This window comes from Bos javanicus, chromosome 12 (genome assembly GCF_032452875.1).
Source record: "Bos javanicus breed banteng chromosome 12, ARS-OSU_banteng_1.0, whole genome shotgun sequence".
In the NCBI taxonomy this organism is placed as follows: Eukaryota; Metazoa; Chordata; class Mammalia; order Artiodactyla; family Bovidae; genus Bos; species Bos javanicus.
In genome coordinates, this window is record NC_083879.1 from 54547281 (window position 1) to 54567076 (window position 19796).

Consider the following 19796-nt stretch of genomic DNA (forward strand, 5'->3'; position numbering starts at 1 on the left):
TTTAAAGTCTGGAAAAAAAGAATAATGTTTTAATTCAAATATATTTATTTTTTATATATTTATTTTATTTTATATATTTAAATTCAAATATAGTCAGCATTACTTACATAGTTTGCATTTTTAAATTGTAAAATCCATTCCCTCTTTAATCTGATAGCGTACTTTGTGTCTAACTGAGCGAGGGTAACTGCCTATGTGTAGCCAAGTGAGACCATTAAAGCTGCTTTGATGTTAAGACCACAGGTGAGTTTAAGAGCAATTCAAGGGACAAATGAAAAAAATGTAAATTGGTTGATTATCATCTTTGAAGTTTATGCAGACATTTGTATTGGTACTAAATAACTTGTGCATGGTAAAAATTTGTTGTTGGTAAGTATGAGATAAAAATATTCATCATTTTTGCCTAGCAATGACTGGCCCCTGGTAAGTTTCAATAAACATTTTTTTAATTAAGTGAAAATAAATGTTTTGAATAATACAATTACAAACAAAATCAATTATATTGAAAAAATTAACTTTTTTGCACTGTAACAATGTATGAGCTTTAAAAATATGCTAAATAATGATACATTTAAAATACAGGCAACTTAAATTTAAATTTTATTTTTGCAAGTTATCAGTGTGAAGCCTGTTGTTACTTAGCATGAATAAGAATGACAAACTTCCTTTGACATGTCCAATGACATCAAGTTTACTTCCAGTTACTGTGATTTAGCTTCGAGTGCTGACAATCCATGTTCTCAAAAACATATTTTCATAACTTTAATTAAAGTTTTCACTGCTTGCTTAACAAAGAATGGAAAGGTTCTCTCAAAAATCTCTAAAGTTGTTTGAGTTTTATGAGGTTACATAGCTTCACACGGAGAAGGCAATGGCACCCCACTCCAGTACTCTTGCCTGGAAAATCCTATGGACGGAGGAGCCTGGTAGGTTGCAGTCCATGGGGTCGCTAGGAGTCGGACATGACTGAGCGATTTCACTTTCACTTTTCACTTTCATGCTTTGGAGAAGGAAATGGCAACCCACTCCAGTATTCTTGCCTGGAGAATCCCAGGGACGGGGAGCCTGGTGGGCTGCCGTCTATGGGGTCGCACAGAGTCGGACACTACTGAAGTGACTTAGCATAGCATAGCTTCACCACATGGAGGCCCAGAATTGCTCTGCAGTTGGCCAGCCCCACTGCAAGACTGTCTGTGGACAGGGAGGCTGAGAGCTAATACTGCAGTATTTTTGAGGGAGTGATTAGCATAAATGGTATTTTGAGATATATGCAACAACTTCACTGTGATTTGAAAGTCTCTGTGATTTCCATTGGTTATAATGTCACAGGAACTAAAATTTTTTGCCAACATTCATACCTGGGGAACTTTCTAAATTTCAGTTAAATATTACTGAAAATAAAAATATAAATATTTTTTACCCATCAAGACAACAACCTGCTGAATTCTAGCCACAAGAGTTTGAGCATCCAAGAACTTTAGGTTAAGAAGTCTTGATATAAACAGATAAAGTAAATGGAATTTCTATTCCTCACATTTTGACTGTTTGGTACAGTTACGTAATGCCTAAAGACAGCATAAATATATTTATAAAGCCAGGATGTTTTAAGAAAAGAGGAAAATTCCTGGTTTTGTCTATGTTAAGCCTGAAGACTCAAAAATAGAAGCCTAACTCTCAGTTTCTTTCAAGATTCTTCCTCATAAAATGTGGTCAAAATACTTAGCGCTGTTAAAAATTATCCAATGGTGAGACATCACTTTCCGCTCTTTCATTTCTAGGCGTTATTCCAGCCTGGGGTTTTTCTGCCTCATCAGTTGTGATAGGAAGAAATTGATCTTTTGTTTCTTATTCTTATTTCCAGTTTGAGGTTACCTTTTTGTTTTTTTCATTTTCATCTAAATTTAGATGTTGAACTCTTCTTAAACTCATTGCAAGCATGAGAAGTCCAATTATTTGTTCTTGAACAGTTAATTCTTTCCCATTACAAACAAGATTCATTTTGCTCCAAAATGTATATCAAGTCCTTTCAATCTCTGAAATAAAAAGATTAGAGATGTTTTCTGCTGTATGCATGCTCAGTTGCTCAGCTGTGTCCAATTCTGTGCAACCCCATGGACTGTTGCCCCCCAGGCTCCTCCATCCATGGAATTCTCCAGGCAAGAATACTAGAGTGGGTTACGACTTCCTCCTTCAGGGAGTTTTCTGCTATCTATATATTAATCAAAAGAAACATTTCTGGAATTAGGAACTGAGATATAATGAAAGTTGAACTGCTGAAAGTCAAATTGTGCTTTAATCTGTGTTATGCCAAGTCGAGTACTTTTAAGACTGTCTTTGAACCTCAGTTCTCTTTACGTGAAAAATGAGGGGTAATGTTATCTAATCTCTAAGGTACTTTATATCGCTGCATTTTCAAACATTTAAAAATTTAACAAATCAAGGTCATATCTGCTGGACAAAGTTGGTGTCCCCTCCCCACCCCACCCCACCCCCCACCCCACCCATCTCCCAGTTTGAACTGGCTGATCTGTCCATTCCTTAGCACTTCTGAGTACCTCTTGTTAGCAACTCAAGCTGTCCTTGACCCAGGAGAACTGCTGTCTTCCCTTCAGAGGATCAGGAGCCTGGAGCAGCCGCACCCTGGGGAATATAGCCCCTATTCAATAATTGACTGACAAAAGGCACCAATAATTGACTGACAGAAGGCACCAATAATTGACTGACAGAAGGCCCAAAAGTTGGCCCTCTTCCATAAAAATGAGACCAGAATTTCCCGTAGGACTGGACTTAAGCTAGTGTTCCAATGAGATTATATCCCTGCTAACCGTTTATCCCCTGTACTAACCTGCCTCTCTCACCCATGCTGTCCTGAGATCACTCTCAACTAATCATTTCTCTTCAATGAGAGTCTCCAACTCAGGTTTTGCTTCTAGGGAACTCAATGTAAGATAGCATCTTAGAGTAGGCATTCAGCAAATCTCTATGGACTGACTGAGTGAATGAATGAATGGAATCAATCTGCTTATTATTAATTGTAAAAGTTATAGACCAAGGCTGAGAAAGCTTCGTATAGTTTTTAGCAATAATTATGTATTGGCAATCTTTCCTAGCAAGTACTATGGCTATGTCTGCCTGTAAATTTGCCTCTCTTCATTTCTGATAAAATTAATTCATTTCCAGAAAGAGCTTCCCCCAAATGATTTTTCAGTATTCAACAGAGGATGCGCCATTTTTAACCCTAACCATTGGACCAAGTGATCAAAGTCATGAACTCAATATAATGGAGAAAAGGAAAACTGAAGCTCATATCCCCAAAGTTCAGCACCTTTGATTATTTATTTCTAATGCAAGGGGGTACATTATCAATGTATTAGCAATACAATATTAAGAATGTATGAGAAGACGATGCAGTAAGTGCCTAAGTGCGAGCTAACTTTCAATTATTCAGTGACAGAGTTGAGTAATGTAGATGTGTGGGATGGGAACGGATTATACATCTTGTACCAAACTGCAGAGAACAGACAAAACTCTAATTTATCAACACATTTTCATATATCAACTAATAAGACAGGTGTTTTTTTTTCCCCAGTGGAAAAAAAAAAGCAGTGTGTTAGTTTTGAAACATTGTACTGGAAAGAAATTTCCTGTAATTACTCCTCAGAACAATTGCAAATATAAGAGTTGCGCCTATTTTGTAAGAAAAGTAAAACCCCAGATAGCATCATTTGGGTTCTGGCTCCACTGATGCATGGACCCTGTCTCTACTCAGTTCTAGCTGTCAGTTCCCTGGCCTCAGATTATCATCTGTGAGTATTCAGTTGTTAGTGAACACCTATTTGGAGATCTTAAAGACATTCTCAGTTAAATGTAGTATAAAATTTACTATTTGCTTTTTTACTTTTTGTGAAAGTGCAGCTGAGCAGAAAAAAAAATGGTTTTCTTTAAAATTTGTTCATGGCTAAGGAAATGGCAACCCACTCCAGTGTTCTCGCCTGGAGAAGCCCAGGGACAGGGGAGCCTGGTGGGCTGCTGTCTATGGGGTCGCACAGAGTCGGACACGACTGAAGTGACTTAGCAGCAGCAGCAAACTGCATTTACATGTTATTGTTATGGTTTTTCCAGTAGTCGTGTATGGATGTGAGAACTGGACCATAAACAAGGCTGAGCGCAGAAAAATTGATGCTTTTGAATTGTGGTGCTGGAGAAGACTCCTGAGAGCCCCTTGGACTGCAAGGAGATCAAATCCGTCAATCCTAAAGGAAATCAGTCCTGAATATTCATTGGAAGGACTGATGTTGAAGTTGAAGCTTCTATACTTTGGCCACCTGATGGGAAGAGCAGACTCACTGATGCTGGGAAAGATTGAGGGCAGGAGGAGAAAGGGGTGGCAGAGGATGAAACAGCTGGATGGCATCACCAACTCAATGGACATAAATTTGAGCAAACTCCAGGAGATCATAGAGAACATAGGAGCCTGGTGTGTTGCAGTCCATGGGGTTGCAAAGAGTCGGACATGACTTAGCGAGTGAACAACAGCACATGTTATTGTGGGGCTTTATATAGCACAGCGCAAAAAAAAAAAAAAAAAAAAAAGGTATGGTTTGTTTTAGCCTAGCATACAGCGGGCATGTATTCCAAATGTGGGGGAAAAATGTTGAAAATCCTGGTATCCATTTTCTAGGGCTGTTATAACAAAGTAACACAGACTCAGTGGCTTAAACAACAGAAATTTATTTCTCACAAAATAAATTTATTTCTGGAGGCTAGGAAGCCCAAGATCAAGTTGCAATTTGTCAGCAAGTCTGGTTTTTTCCCAAGCCTCTCTCCTTGGCTTGCAGACATCCATCTTCCCACTGTGTCCTGGAGGGGTCTTTCCTTTGTAACTGTGTCTGTGTCCTAATCTCTTCCTATAAGGACTGCAGTCATGTTGCATCAGTGCCCACCTTATTCTACCTTGAACCTCCTTGAAAGGCACTATCTCCAAATACATTGAGGTACTGGAGATAGGATTTCAGTGTAAGAATTTGGGGTGGGGGACATAATTCAGACAATAATGGTCCTTTGTATTGGTCTTATACATTTATAACTCTGGCTTATATACTAAGAGAAAGCAAAAATAAGTACTTAAATTATTTTAAAATAAGAGTTATGAATTATGGAATCACTTTTTTCCTGGCCATTTGTTTGGAGAATTATGTGTACTAATTAAAGTTCAGTCATTGTCATCAGCTATATTTTTGCTTTGGTTTTATTTTTTCTCTTCTTTTGCTAGTTCCTAAATTCAAAACTTACATTATTGATTTGAGACTTTTCTTCCCTTTTCATATAAATATTTAATGCTATAAATATCCTAGTAAGCACTGCTTTAGCTACTGTCCCTCAATTTTAAGATTCGTTGTATATTAAGATTATTAGCCCTGTTGTCTATATTATGTATCAACATTTCTCCCAACTTTCAATTATACTTTGACTTTTTTATGGTTTTCTTGTCATACAAAATTTTAAAATTTATGTAGTCAAATTTATTATTTTCTTATTGCTTTTGGATTTTGAGTCATGATCAGAAAGTCTTTCATTGCATGGAGGTTGAAGAGGACTTCATCTATTTTTCCTTTAGTACTTTCATGTTTTTTTTTTAATTTATGCATAAATTCCTAATTTATTTGGAGTTTATTTTTGTTTATGTGTGGGATATTAATCTAATTTTATCTTTCTACAAACAGCTACCCAGCTGTCCCAGCACCACATACTAAAAAGTCCATCTTTAACCCAGAGACTTGAATAGGCATCTTTCTCATGTACTAAATTTTCATAAATATTTGGATCTAATTTTGGCTAGTCTGTTATATTTCACTGGCTTGTTTGTCTATTCATGTGCCAGTACCACATGGCTTTAATTATCATGGATTTGTATGCACTAAGTGTTTTAATAATTGGTAGAGCTAGTTCCTGGGGTTCCCAGGTGGCACTAGTGGTAAAGAATCTGCCTGCCAAAGCAGGAGATAGAAGAGATGCAGGTTCAATCCCTAGGTCGGGAAGATCCCCTGGAGGAGGGCACGGCAACCCACTCCAGTATTCTTGCCTGGAGAATCCCATGGACAGAGGAGCCTGGTGGGCTGCAGTCCATGGAATCGCACAGAGTCAGCCATGACTGAAGTGACTTAGCATGCATGCACGCAGGGCTAGTTCCCTGGTAGTGTTTCCTTTTTCAGGGTTTCCTGGCTACTCTTGCTGTTTATTTTTCTATACGAACTTCAGTATCAGGTTGTATATCTCCACAAGAGCTTACTAGTATTTAATCTTGTTAAATTAAGTCCCAAATTTAGGGTCTAAATATTTTAATATCCTAACTCATTCAATTTATTCTATATCCCTTCCAATTTTATTTCATCATAGATTTGATGAAATAAATCTCTAATCATACCCACTCCAATCATATCATGATCCATGCCACTTACCACTGTGTGATACAGTAGTGGGCCAAGAATACTCTTTTGTATTAATACATTAGACATGTCCTTCTCAGGTGACACTGACCAGCGAATCTTTTGAAAATGGGTGTTCAACTATTTTCTAATCCAAGCCATCCATTTAATCCGTATTTCCCCAAATGTTTCACAGCATTTGTCAAATGACTATGGTTCAAGTCACCCTTGATCTAAGCCATTTTCGCTTTTTGCTCTAAAAACAAACATTAAAAAAGTCCTCTCTTTTAGGAAAATGTATGAAGCCAGAGGCCTAGAAGCAGTTGGCCTAACTGATTAGTACATGTATTCGGCTGGCCAAAGAGTTTGTACAGGTTTTTTTCATAGGATGTTATATCTGAATGAACTTTTTGGCCAATCCAACAAAAATTCAATTATAGTTCCAGTTTGGGAGAAAAAACTACCTTGAAGATAAGGAGTCTGTCTTAGGGAATACACTTATCCAAATACTTTGAATCCGAGACTTGTACGGTACTCTCTACTCCCCTACATAGCAGTAGAGACCAAGAGGTAGAAGTAGGAGCAGCTTCTCTTTCTGGTCTGCCTAATAATCCACTTACAGAATCTTTGCCTCCTGTGCTAGCAGTTTTGAGCTCCACTGGTTTGGGAGTCTTAGTTCTCAGGAAAGAATGATTCCACCAGAAGACAAAATAATGGTTCCATTGGACTGAAAGATAAGATTTCCACCTTGTCATTCAAAGGTGACAGGAAGAAAAAAAGGCACTCAACTGCCTGGTATAAGTGATCTCAATTCCTCAGGGGAAGTTGGGTTGCTACCACACATAGAGGCAAAGAATACTTCATCTGGGATCCAGGAAATTCCTGGAGGCTCATTACTTGATGGCTCAGATGGTAAAGAATCTGCCTGCAATGTGGGAGACCCAGGTTCGATCCCTGGGTTGGGGAGATCCCCTGGAGAAGAGAAAGGCTACCCACTCCAATATTCTTGCCTGGAGAATTTGATGGATAGAGGACCCTATAGGGTACAGTGACCCCCAGGGGGTCACAAAAAGTCAGACATGACTTAGTGACTGAACAACAACAAAGGGAATATTAGACTTTGCCAGGAGGGGGCACTAGTGTGCCCCTCTAGGCAATACCTTCAGTAGGACACTTCCCTTCCTTTCCTTCCTAGCCTACTGTGCAGAGGAGCTCAGTCATAGCTTGAGGCCATGATCTCCCTACCACATGCCTGAACAGCTCTGCTCTGACCTGCCTTCACCTTCTGGCAAATGATGTATCACTTCCAGCCCCTCACCACCTCCAGCAATGGTGAGCTCCTTCCACAGACCAGTGCCAGCCTGTACTCAGACCACTTCTTGGGCTGCACGGCAGGCTGTGTTACTATAGTAGCTGCTTTCTCTCTGAAAAGGCTCAAATCCTAGCCTGGGGTGGTGGCAGTGGGGGTAGGGGAAGATCTCTTGGTACTTAGTTCCTTTACTGTCTGTTTTCACAGCTTACGGATATTAGCTTTATTTTTTTGCATCCGACATTGCTGGACTCCTTTTACTCAGTTTAGTAGACGACCACCTTCTATTATTGAACAATTCTTTATATCGAACTTTTCCTGTTTAAATAATTGGTGTGGTTTCTGTCTCATAACTAGACCCTGACTCATAAACCCATTGAGAAGAAAATTATTTATTTTTTTCATCAAGTAAATTACCTTTTGCTCATTGGATTTACTAGGGTAGAAATAAATGTCCTAAAATAGATTACATTTTGTTTTACAGAGTACTTTCTGTTCTCTAAGCTCCTGTCCCCAAAATGAAGAGGATGTGCTATGGAACCTGATGTTATCTATTATGAAATACACAATAGGAACCTTTGTGCTTGACTAAGTGTTAAAGTTCTGTGAAGCATTGTTGTAAATAATTGCCTAGAGTCACTATATAATAGCTAGAGTGAAAATTGTTGATGGTTCATAAATTGTATCAGTTGGTACAAATGAGTCAGCAGCAAGTTCACTAAGTTTTCTCTTTTTAGGTCTTTTATTTTGAGCGCTATAAAAAGTTCATTGTAACTCTCAGTGGTTAGAAAAAAATGACATTCTCTGCGGCAGATCCTTTTAACAGAACAGTTTGTGACTGATCCCTGAAATCTAAAACACAGTGCAAAACTGGGGGTAGCTTTTTTAAAGAAAAAACCTTTAATACCTAACAGTCAAGACAGAAACTGGGCCCTGAAATTAGGCTGAGTTCCCTACTCCCATTAAAGCAAGCTGATAACTCTAGCTGACATTCCAGGAAAGTGTTTCTGAAACTTTAATTGGTCCAGTGTCACCTGGTGGGCTTGTTAATACACAGATTGCTGGATCCCAGTCAGAGTTTCTGATTCAGTACATCTGGGGCAAGAACTGGGGATCTGCACTTCTAATCCATTCTCATGTGCGGTAGAAGAAGAGAGCGACAGAGGATGAGATGGTTGGACGGCATCATCGACTCAATGGACATGAGTTTGAGCAAGCTCCAGGAGATAGTGAAGGACAGGGAAGCCTGGCATGCTGCAGGCCAAGGGGACCCAGAGAGTTGGACATGACTGAGCAACCGAACAACTCAAGACTTACTTCCTATGTTCTCCCATTATTAATCATATTTTTCTCTCTTTCCTCTGATTTAACCCCAAACTGTTCACACTTGCTGTTAGTATCCTGAGATTCATATTTTGGTACTATATTTTGCCTTCAATTCCTGTACCTCTTCATCTTTCTTGTTTAGTTGCTAGGTCGTGTCCCCATGGCCTGTAGCCTATCAAGCTCCTCTGTCCATGGGGTTTTCCAGGCAAGAATACTAGAGTGGGTTGCCATTTCCTTTTCTGGGGGATTTTCCCAACCCAGGGATTGAACCCGCATCTTCTGCATTGGCAGGCAGTTTCTTTACCACCGAGTCACCTGGGAAGCCCAACACTTGATCTAACATTTTTAAAACTTGGCACGTTTTTTTTTTTTCTCTTTTTGTGTCTTTAATCATCGGGCTTTAACATCTCCTATTGCCATAGCCTTCCCATTGCAGGTTAGGTTATACTAAATTCATTGCAGCCCTTCAGCCAGTGCCCCTCTTCTCTTTCCCTCCTCTCCCCCACTTTTAAGCCCACAGACACATTTCTCTACTGCCAGTAATGAATGGTATTCATGGGATTTGGAGAGATGAGTTTAGGATGTATTGATCTTTTCAAGTTAATCCATGCTGGAAACTAGAAGGGCATGAAGCAATCTTTAATAATCCAATTTAAAATCTTCCTTGGGATCAACCATTTAAGAAATCTGTAGCATAATCCTCTTATCTCTTCTGAATGTCATGTAACCTTTATTTTACTCCTGCTCTGAATTCATCTTTCACAGTCCCTCAAGCACCACAAATACATAGGCAAGGTCTTGTTCACATTTCTTGGCCTTTCTTACCCTGCCTCGTCTACCTGTACTGTTCTGTGCATCTCTGAGATTCATCTCATGCGTTGCCTTTTCTGGGAATCCTTCCTAAATGTCTCCTCCCATAGGTATAGCTAATCTGTAACTATTTATCACACAACTGATATGGAATTTACTTAAGTGAGGAGACTTTATTGCATGTAGATTGTGGACATGTTTGCAACCTCTCCTTTCATTGTAGGTTGCTATATTTTTTTTTTAACTAACATTCATTTCATGATTGTCCACCAAAAAATTTGTTCTCCCCGGAGAGAAAATATTAGAACAGCATAAAAAATGAGAAGTGTGCCTTCTTTATATCATTAGCACGCCATTGGGTCTCACTTGGGGCCCATCCCATCAAGCTCGTGTTTGTATCATGTAGGCAGCACCAATTAAAAGCAGGGTTACGACATTTCCTCCATATTTAGACTTGATACCTGTTTCTGACCACCATGGTTTCTGATGTTTTTCCTCATTTCCTGTTGATGACTTCATCTTCACCTCTTGGTGCTAATGATTTATATTACTCCTCTGATGACAACCAGAGAATCTTATCTGCCTATCCATGTCCACTCTGAGTAAGCCCTGTTTCTGGGGTCATAGTCTAAAGTGATGACTCAGTCTTGTAGAACCTGGCTTTAAAGGGTAGTAAAAATACACACTCTGACATATATATCTTATATATTTTATTGTGTAACTTCCAGTGAAATATTTTCAGTAGAGAATACCAGACGACAGGAAGCTAGGGTGGTCTTTCTCAACTAGTTCTGTGAGCAAATTTGGCCATATTGCGCTAAGGCATCCGCTGTGTGCAATGACTTAACTTCTCTCCTATGCATCTAGAGTGGTTCCAGTTATATAGCCATCTGGAGAGAATAGACATAATTGTCACTCATTTGTTCATGTTCTTTGCAATGTGGGCAAAGTGTGTTGCTTCTTGAGTCCTGCAAAGTACATGTGTTTGGGTGCTGGAGATGGTTTTGTGACTGTCTAGTATATAATCCTGCCACATCAGAGAAAGTCCCTTATTGGAGCAAAGGCAAATTAAAGCTTAAGCCTTAGGGTCCCTTGCTTGCATAACTCCTCCTCGGGAAGGACCACAGAAAATATGAATTTGTTGGTTTTTACTTTGTCTTCAATAGTGTCTCCCAAACTGAATACATTTCAGATCTCATAAAACCAAGATTTGCTGCTGCTCTTCTTACTTAAATCATGCCCACCTGAAACTCCAGGGTAATTAAATTGTTGTTGTTGTTTAGTCTATAAGTCATGTCCAGCTCTTCTGTGACCCTATGGACTGTAGCCCACAGGCTCCTCTGTCCATGGGATTGCCCAGGCAAGAATACTGGAATATGTTGCCATCTCCTTCTCCAGGGGATCTTCCCGACCCAGGGATCAAAACTGCATCTACAGCATTGGCAGGCAGATTTTTTACCAGTGAGCCATCAGGGAAACCCTATAGTTAAATTATATGGTTTCTAAAACTGTCTTAAGCAAATGCTATTATGTGTGTCTCATCCAGGTTCTAGGTAGAGTTTTTACTGTGTCATAGACACCATCTTACTCCTAGTACATAGGTTATATAAAAATGACTTGGGCTTATTAATGTCTTATTGCCACCATGCAACAATGGCCAACTGGAAACATGCATGAACATGCTGGAACCATGGCAGGCTTGGCTGGGACTCCCACATGCAGGTGCTAGCCCCTGGAGCTGGAACTTGGGCTTCTTTCTTTCTCTTTTCTCCTCCTCCCCTCCTTCCTTTCTTCTCTTCTTTTCTCTCTCTCTGCTTTTTCTTCCTTTTCTTTCTCTCTCTCTCTCTTTTTTTTTTTTCCTTCTTGGTCAAATATAACAAAAAAAAAAAAAAAAAAAGGAAGAAGGGAAGGTGTGGGGGAGGAAAGGAAGTAAGCAGAAAGGAAAAAAGAAACAGCTTGCTATGTATGGTATTTAAAATATAATCTCAGTTTATTCTTTAGACATAGTTCTACCATTTGACACTGTCCATGAGTGAGTGTGAGCTAAGTCGCTTCAGTTGTATCTGACTATTTGCAACCCCGTGGACTGTAGCCTACCAGGCTTCTCTGTCCATGGGACTCTCCAGGCAAGAATACTGGAATGGGTTGCCATGTCCTCCTCCAGAGGATCTTCCCGATTCACGGACTGAACCTGCATCTCTTATGTCTCCTGTGTTGGCTGGTGGATTCTTTACTACTAGCGCCACCTGGGAAGCCTATTGCAGAGTTATATGCTTTTTTTCCCACTATATAGACATATATACACATGCATGTGTGCGTGTAATATCACATATATATATATTTATACACAAAAATTTATATATATAAATAAATATATACAACTACAATTTAAATGTGAAATTACAAAAAAAATTCAGTGTGAATCTTATTTTTTCTTTTGCTATCTCCCCTTTCACCCACTCATGAGTATACTAAACCAATAACACTACAGTGCGTATCATCTACTCACTGTGATTACCAGGACCATTTGAATTATATGGTGAGAAATATTTCTGGAGTTTTAAACCCTCTTGAACTATATTGGAGCCTTATACTCTTTCCTCTGAATTGCTTAAAATATAGTTTTTTAAATTTAGGAGAGTTGCTCTAAATTAGATTTTAAACTACCTAAAATTAGCTTGTGTCCAGCCTTTTTCTCCAGACCTACGACAAACTCTAAAATAACAAAATGTAAGCTCCTTAACACTCTCCTACATCATCTTCTGCCATTCCCACCTTCACACCTTATGTTCCAACAAAACTGAGCTGCTTAAAATTCTCTAATCCTGTTGGCTCCAGGGCTGGTGATGGGAGTTAAGTACATACACAAAGATGTTTTCTATGGCCCATTCACTAGGGTTTCTCCACTTTATGGGAGGTTAAAATGCTAAAAAGTATGCCAAGAGCTCTAACAGAAAATGTTAGCCAGTAAGTTTTTTCAAAGGTGAGGATATTTACTTATGATAACAGGTTTAAAGTATAACAATAAAATAAAACAAAGATACTGGGGTTAAGATATCTTTTTTTTAAAAAATCACTTGAGATTGCAGTATAATGTACAAATTGAATGTGGGAATTTTGCTTGCACTGGTAATCTTTGTCATTCTAGGAGAGATACTGTAAATAAAGTTTTGAATAAACAGATCCTTAATAGAATGCCTAAGATTGCAGTTCTATATTTTATTTTGGACAATTACTGATAGCATTTAATGGGAAAATATAGTCCACAGTCCCACAGGAAATAAGATCCTCCTGCTCTTTTTCCCCCAATGGAAATAAAACATTTTATCTAGGAAGCAGAAGAGAAAGCCAATTTTATATAAATGGTATGCAAAATATAGTCATTGATTTTAGACTTCATTATACCAGTGTTCAAATAAATAAGAGCCCTACAAGAGAAATGACCAAAAAATAATAAAATAAAATAAAAACAGGGATTATTCTTGTGGCTCTAAAAGGTCATTAGAGAGAAAAGAGGATGAGTCACAAACCACCTCAGCAGAGCTGCAAATTGGGGCAATTCCCCAGAACTCTGTGTGTGGAGAAGTGGGGGCGGAGTGTGTTACTACTTAGAAAACAAGCACCTAGCAACAGCTAGGCAGTGACTCAGGGCAGTGACTCTGAGAGAGAGGAAATGGCGCAGCCACTGCTGAGACAGGTCTAAAATTTGGGTCTGTAAATCAGTACATGCCAGCTTCTACTGCCTTCAAAAGAAAGGGGTGGACTGCTTCTCCCTTCTTCAACAACGTTCCAGTTGCCCCTGTTTTCATATCACATGCAATTCCACCTCTAAAGAAATGTGGGCCAACCAGCTGAAGGGAGGGGTGAAGCTGTGATATTTGTCCTCACCCAAACTGTTGTAGAACTTCATGAAGGGAAGTTAATACAGTTGGACTCTTGGGGGTAAACAAAAGAGAGAGAGACGAATCTGAGGCTCATTCGACAGCTGGAGAAGGTGCATAGATTTTGGCTACTTGATCAGTCTTTCAGAAAAGATTTAAAAAACAAACAAGCAAAAAAATAAAATGAAAAGAACTGCAAAGTGTAAGTTTAGCTCAGTAAAGAGAAAGAGTCATAAACAAAGAAACTGAGGGAAGTAATTCTGTGTGATAAAGTTTGTGGAAATCAAGTATTACTGTGAATAGTATCAAAATAGAAAAAGCTGGGCAAGTATCTATCATCTCTAAAGCAGCCCAAGTTATTTCTGAACCTGTAGCCAGAAAATTAGAAGACAAAAATAAAGTTTAAAGATCTTTTAGTATGGGTGAGAGCTTAATACACTCAAAATAAGAAAGTTGTCTGGTTAGAAATCATTCTTGGTCCCTTAGATTGTCTAATATCTGCTGTAACCTAAACCACACTCTTCAGTTGTATCTGAATTTTGAAAATGTTGCTCCATTAGCTAAATAAGGACAGTCCTGAACCCACTTTGAGAAGCAGGAATTCTGATACTACCTCATTCCTGGTGACCTTAGCAAGTGTGTTAGTACCTTTCTTCTTCATATTTCTCCAGTGAAGGCTACCAACCATCCCTTCCTGACCTGATGCCCAAATATAAACAGGCTAGTGCATACCTAACCTCCCCCTAAATATAGCATCTCTAAAAAACAAAAACAGGATGAAATGAAAAGTGGCGAAGAAGAGCTATTAGAAATTTAACTATATGGTAGATAAAATCTTTGATAGAAGAGATGAACAATGAATTTAAGAAAATCTACCAGAAAAAAAAAATGACAAAATATCAAAGAAAAAAAACCTTCATTAAAAAAATGTAATAGATCATAAGGATCAATCTAGGAGAATATCTGAAGAAAGAGGAGTTCAAGAAAAAGAGAACAAGCAAGTTTCCCAGAATTTAGGCCATGAGTCGTCAGATTGAAAGTATCCTGTTGAATATCAGCAACATAAATGAAGAAAGATCCAAACCAAGGCATATGGTCATAAAATTTCAGAACACCAGTCATGAAGGAATCATGAAAGTGTCTTTTTTTTTTTTTTAAGTGTCTTTACATGCAAGAGAATTAGAACCTTATGGCATCAGACTTGTTAGCAGCTATCCAGCATCCTAAGGACAAGGAAGCCGTTCTTCAAACATTTGTGAGACAGTGATTTCCACCCAGACAAATTGATAATCAAGTATAAGGGTAGATGGGTTCCCCAGTGGCTCAGTGGTAAAGAATCCGCCTGTAATGCAGGAGATGCAAGAGACCCAGGAGACACAGGTATGATCCTGGGTTGGGATGATACCCTGGAAGAGGGCATGGCAACCCACTCCAGTATTCTTGCATGGCGAATCCCATGGACAGAGGAGTCTGGTGGGCTACAGTCCATGGCATCACAAAGAATCAGACACAACTAAGCGACTGAGCATGAGCACAGTGAGGGTAGATAAAGACATTTGCAGATACCTGAGAACATGTAACTTGTAGGAAACTACTGGAGAAGGTACTTCAACATGAGGGAGTATCCAGGACAACAAACTTCAGGGGCTACAGGAAAGAAGGGAGCCAACACAAGTAGGAGACAAAGGAACTGGCCAATAGCAAAAGGTCACCCTGTATGACAGCTGTGTAACATCAGTTCAGTTTAGTTCAGTCACCACTCGTGTCTGACTCTTTGCGACCCCATGGACTGCAGCACGCCAGGCCTTCCTGTCCATCACCAGCTCCCGGAGTTCACTCAAACTCATGTCCATCGAGTAGGTGATGCCATCCAACCCTCTCATACCCAAAAATAAATCAAGATTAGAACAAGAGGATGGGGGAGCCTCCTGGGAAAGAAATAGAAATAAAATATTATCTGAGGGCTTCTGTCGTGGCCCAGTGGTTAAGAATCTGCCTTGCAATGCAGGGAACATTGGTTTGATCCCCAGCCCAGAAAGATCCCACGTGTCTTGAAGCAACCAAGCCCTTGAGCCATAACTACTGAACCTGGGGACCCTAGAACCCACACTCTGCAGCAAGAGAAACCACTGCAGTGAGAAGCCCACTGCAACTGGAGACTAGCCCCTGCTTGCAGCAACTGGAAAAAACTCATGTGCAGCAGCAAAGACCCAGCACACCCATAAATAAATAAATAAAAATTTAAAAAAAGAAACATTATCTTACATGTTTGAGTACTTGAAAAATACTGATATTTGAGAGATAAGGTGGACAATGTATCAAAGACTCTTGAGACATTAGGAAGTTACCAATATTAATGTTAATAAATGACAATATAAGGCAAATATTAATGCTGGGGAAAACGGTGTTTAACAGGAAAAAACATGATTCTGAAGTGTCAACACTGACATAGTCATAAAAATATAAACACTGAATATCGATTTAACTTAAAATTGTGGTATAACTACATTGGGAGAGTGGCAGATGTAAGGGAAGTAGGATTGGTGGTATAAGAGATGTAAATCCCCATTTACCATAGCAGGATATTAATAAATAAATTTGAACTTGATAAATGAGACATACCAGTATAAGTGGATTATTTACAAACATGGAGGTAAATACCAGAAAAAAGTGTAAGTATTGAAAAGAATTTCATCTGGGGAATAAAATGGAGATGGGTTAGGGGTTATAGTAAGAGACTGTATTTTTAATTGGCTATTACTTTACTAAAATTTATTCCTCTCTTTTTCTCCTCCTCCCTCTCCTGGCCCGTTGTCTTCCTTTCTTTCTTCCTTCTCCTCTTTGTCTCTCACACACACATATATCCACACATCTATGAATTAAGAGTTTGTGTGTCCAAGCACAACTTGACACTTGAAAAGAAAGGAAACCAAGAACAAAGACTGATTTCCAATTCTATCATACCTTAGCTTATAGGGTTTATTGCCTTGACAGCTAAAAAACCTTGAATGGAGATGAGAAGATTAAAGTCCAAGACACTGGCAGCTCTCTGGGACGTTGCTCATTGGGTTCAGGTTAGTTCATGACTAGAACTGGGGCTGTTGGGGTGCTTTTGGGGGTGCTTTGGGTGGGAGATCATAAATTAGGGTGCTTGGAGCAGCACACAACCAGTTTTGATCTGAGTTCATATAGTGTCCATGTGCAAGTTATTATAAAATACTCTTTCTCAAGACATTTATTGCCACATGCCAAAAAAAATCATAGTAATGAATATATGTCAGTGATGACTATGGACACGAACAGAGCTCTCTGGAATTGCATAATCCAGCAACAGCCCTACTGATAATTAGAGGTAAGGAAAGGATGGATGAGGATTGTGAGGGCTCTGAAGGAAAACCTTCCCTGTTTCATCATTTCCTTACGATAATTAAACAAATGTATGGAAATGTTTGGTAGATTCTTTTCCCCTAAACCAAGGAGCTGTAAAGATGAAAAGATGTAATTCATTTCTATTAAATTAAATCAGCTTCTATTAAAGAGCAAAGCTCAAGATAAACATTCAGTAATAACAATAAATAAATAACTGACCTGTTGAAAATTATAAAATCTTCTTCACTTTCTGTTACCTGGATTGCATTCCTTTCACCTTTGGGAAATGTAGAGCTAGAGATCTCTTGTCAGCCTGTCTCAGGTTGAGTCCTAGCAGCTTTACTTTCTAGTTCCTAATCTTAGGCAAGTTATTTAACATTTCTGAGCTCAGTTTCTTCATATGAAGAATGGAGTATATATGATACTCCACAGAGTTCTTATAGGATTAGATGAAAAAATGTATAGTAAGTATTCTAGAAACTGGCACAGAGCAAGCACTCGATGAGTTTTACAGTTATTACTAATCCAGACAATTTGTTATTGTTGTTTAGTTGCTAAGCAGTATCCAACTCTTTTGTGATCCCATGGACTGTAGGCCACCAGTCTCCTCTGTTAATGGGGTTTCATCACCTTTAGTCATATTCTTATATAACAGTTGTATCAGATGGGATTAACATTTGGCAGCTAGTAACAACCAACAAAAATAACAAATTCTTTTTTAAAAAAATTATTTTGGGTTCCGCTGAAGCTTCATTGCTGTGTTTGGGCAGAAGCTGCTCTCTAGCTGTGATCCATGGGCTTCTCATTGCTGCGGCAACTCTTGTTGCAGAGCCAGGGCTCCAGGCCCACAGGCTCAGTAGTTGTGGTGCAATGGCTTAGTTGCTCCACAGCATGTGGAATTTTCTTGGACCAGGAATAGAACCTATATCCTTTGCATTAACAGGCAGATTCTTAACCATTGGACCACCAGAGAAGTCAAAAAATATCAAATCCTTTAACTGCTTTTCTCTTAGGTAAAAGAACTTTGAGGATGAATACTTGAGATATCATAGGGGAATGCCAGAGTCATCCAAGACCCAGCTTGTTCCTATATTCCTACTCTGCCTTTTGTAGCAGGCTTTCATCTTCAAGGTTTTCTCATGGTCCAAGATGGCTGCTGAAGCTCTGGCCACCATGTCTGAGTTCCAGACAGGAAGCAAAAGAAAGAAGAGAAAGTAAGAGGGTGCCAGCAAGCTGACTGTTCCTCTATTAAGGATCCTTTCTGAATTCTATGTCTGGCTGTGTTGGGGGCTGTGAAAGGACTTCTTTAGTTGGTCATAAAGCTACTTGGAATAAAATCAAAGTTTTGTTATTAAGTCAGATGAGGAGAATGGGTATTGCTTTGGCAGCTAGCTTCTTCGACAACTGTAAACCAGGACCTTAACATTGCCATCATAATGAAGGTTTAATTGATCTAAACATGACTCCAAAATTATGCTGTCTTCATTTTGCCCTGAGTAAAGATATGTTTGAACCAATGGAATGCAAGTTTCCTTGAACTTGAGGTTAATTTACTTCAAGGTACAAAACTAAGATTTTTGAGCTCTGAAAGTAAGACAGGTAGCCAGTCATTTTTATTCTGCAGTTGGTACACAAATATATATATACACACACACGTATGTATGTATTTTGTCATCCTGTATTATTCGTGAATCACAGTTCAGTTCAGTTCAGTCGCTCAGTCATGTCTGACTCTTTGCGACCCCATGAATTGCAGCACGCCAGGCCTCCCTGTCCATCACCAACTCCCAGAGTTCACTCAAACTCACGTCCGTTGAGTCGGTGATGCCATCCAGCCATCTCATCCTCTGTCGTCCCTTTTCCTCCTGTCCTCAATCCCTCCTAGCATCAGAGTCTTTTCCAATGAGTCAACTCTTCGCATGAGGTGGCCAAAGTACTGGAGTTTCAGCTTTAGCATCAGTCCTTCCAAAGAACACCCAGGGCTAATCTCCTTCAGAATGGACTGGTTGGATCTCCTTGCAGTCCAAGGGAGTCTCAAGAGTCTTCTCCAACACCACAGTTCAAAAGCATCAATTCTTTGGCGCTCAGCTTTCTTCACAGTCCAACTCTCACATCCATACATGACCACTGGAAAAACCATAGTGAATCACAGGATATCTCCAAATTGATATATAAGGGATGAAGTCAACCTATATATAAGGATCAACTCTTTCCTTGGCCCAATCATTTAAAAATGGCACAGCTAATTAACATGGAAATAAATATAGTCTTACAATTGACATACTTTTTCAGTAAGAATGTCCTAAGGAAAGTTCTTACGACATCACAAAATGTAATATGGCATAATACATAAAAATGTAACTTTCTTCTTATAAATTCTTACTTTTTATATAAAAGAGAATTTACATAATGACAATAACGTTTTTGGAAGAGAAAAATTATAATTCTCCTATGAGAATGAAAGTTTCATAATCAACATGGAGACATCACTGGCTTAAAGGCATCTACCGTGGTCAAGGTAGATCCTGCTTGGCCTGGGATATTTCTAGTGTTAAAATGGAAAATCTAGGACTTCCCTGATTGTCCAGTGGCTAAGATTCCGCACTCCCAATGCAGGGGGCACAGGTTCAATCCCTGGTCAGGGAATTGGATTCCACATGCCACAGCTAAGAGTCT

The 19796-nt window shown here is 39.1% G+C and overlaps 1 long non-coding RNA gene across 2 annotated transcripts in view; it reads left to right on the top strand.

Moving 5' to 3' along the window:
* LOC133258501 (uncharacterized) overlaps window positions 1-18642 on the top strand; it is a 43989-nt gene extending 25347 nt beyond the window's left edge. Inside the window, exons 3-5 of one of the 2 annotated variants that reach the window (XR_009740051.1) lie at window positions 4123-7757; window positions 16746-16825; window positions 18134-18642. This is a non-coding gene — a long non-coding RNA (uncharacterized LOC133258501). The remainder of the gene's footprint in view (window positions 1-4122; window positions 7758-16745; window positions 16826-18133) is intronic. The other variant, XR_009740052.1, reaches the window with a different exon arrangement.
* Window positions 18643-19796: the final 1154 nt, after the last annotated feature.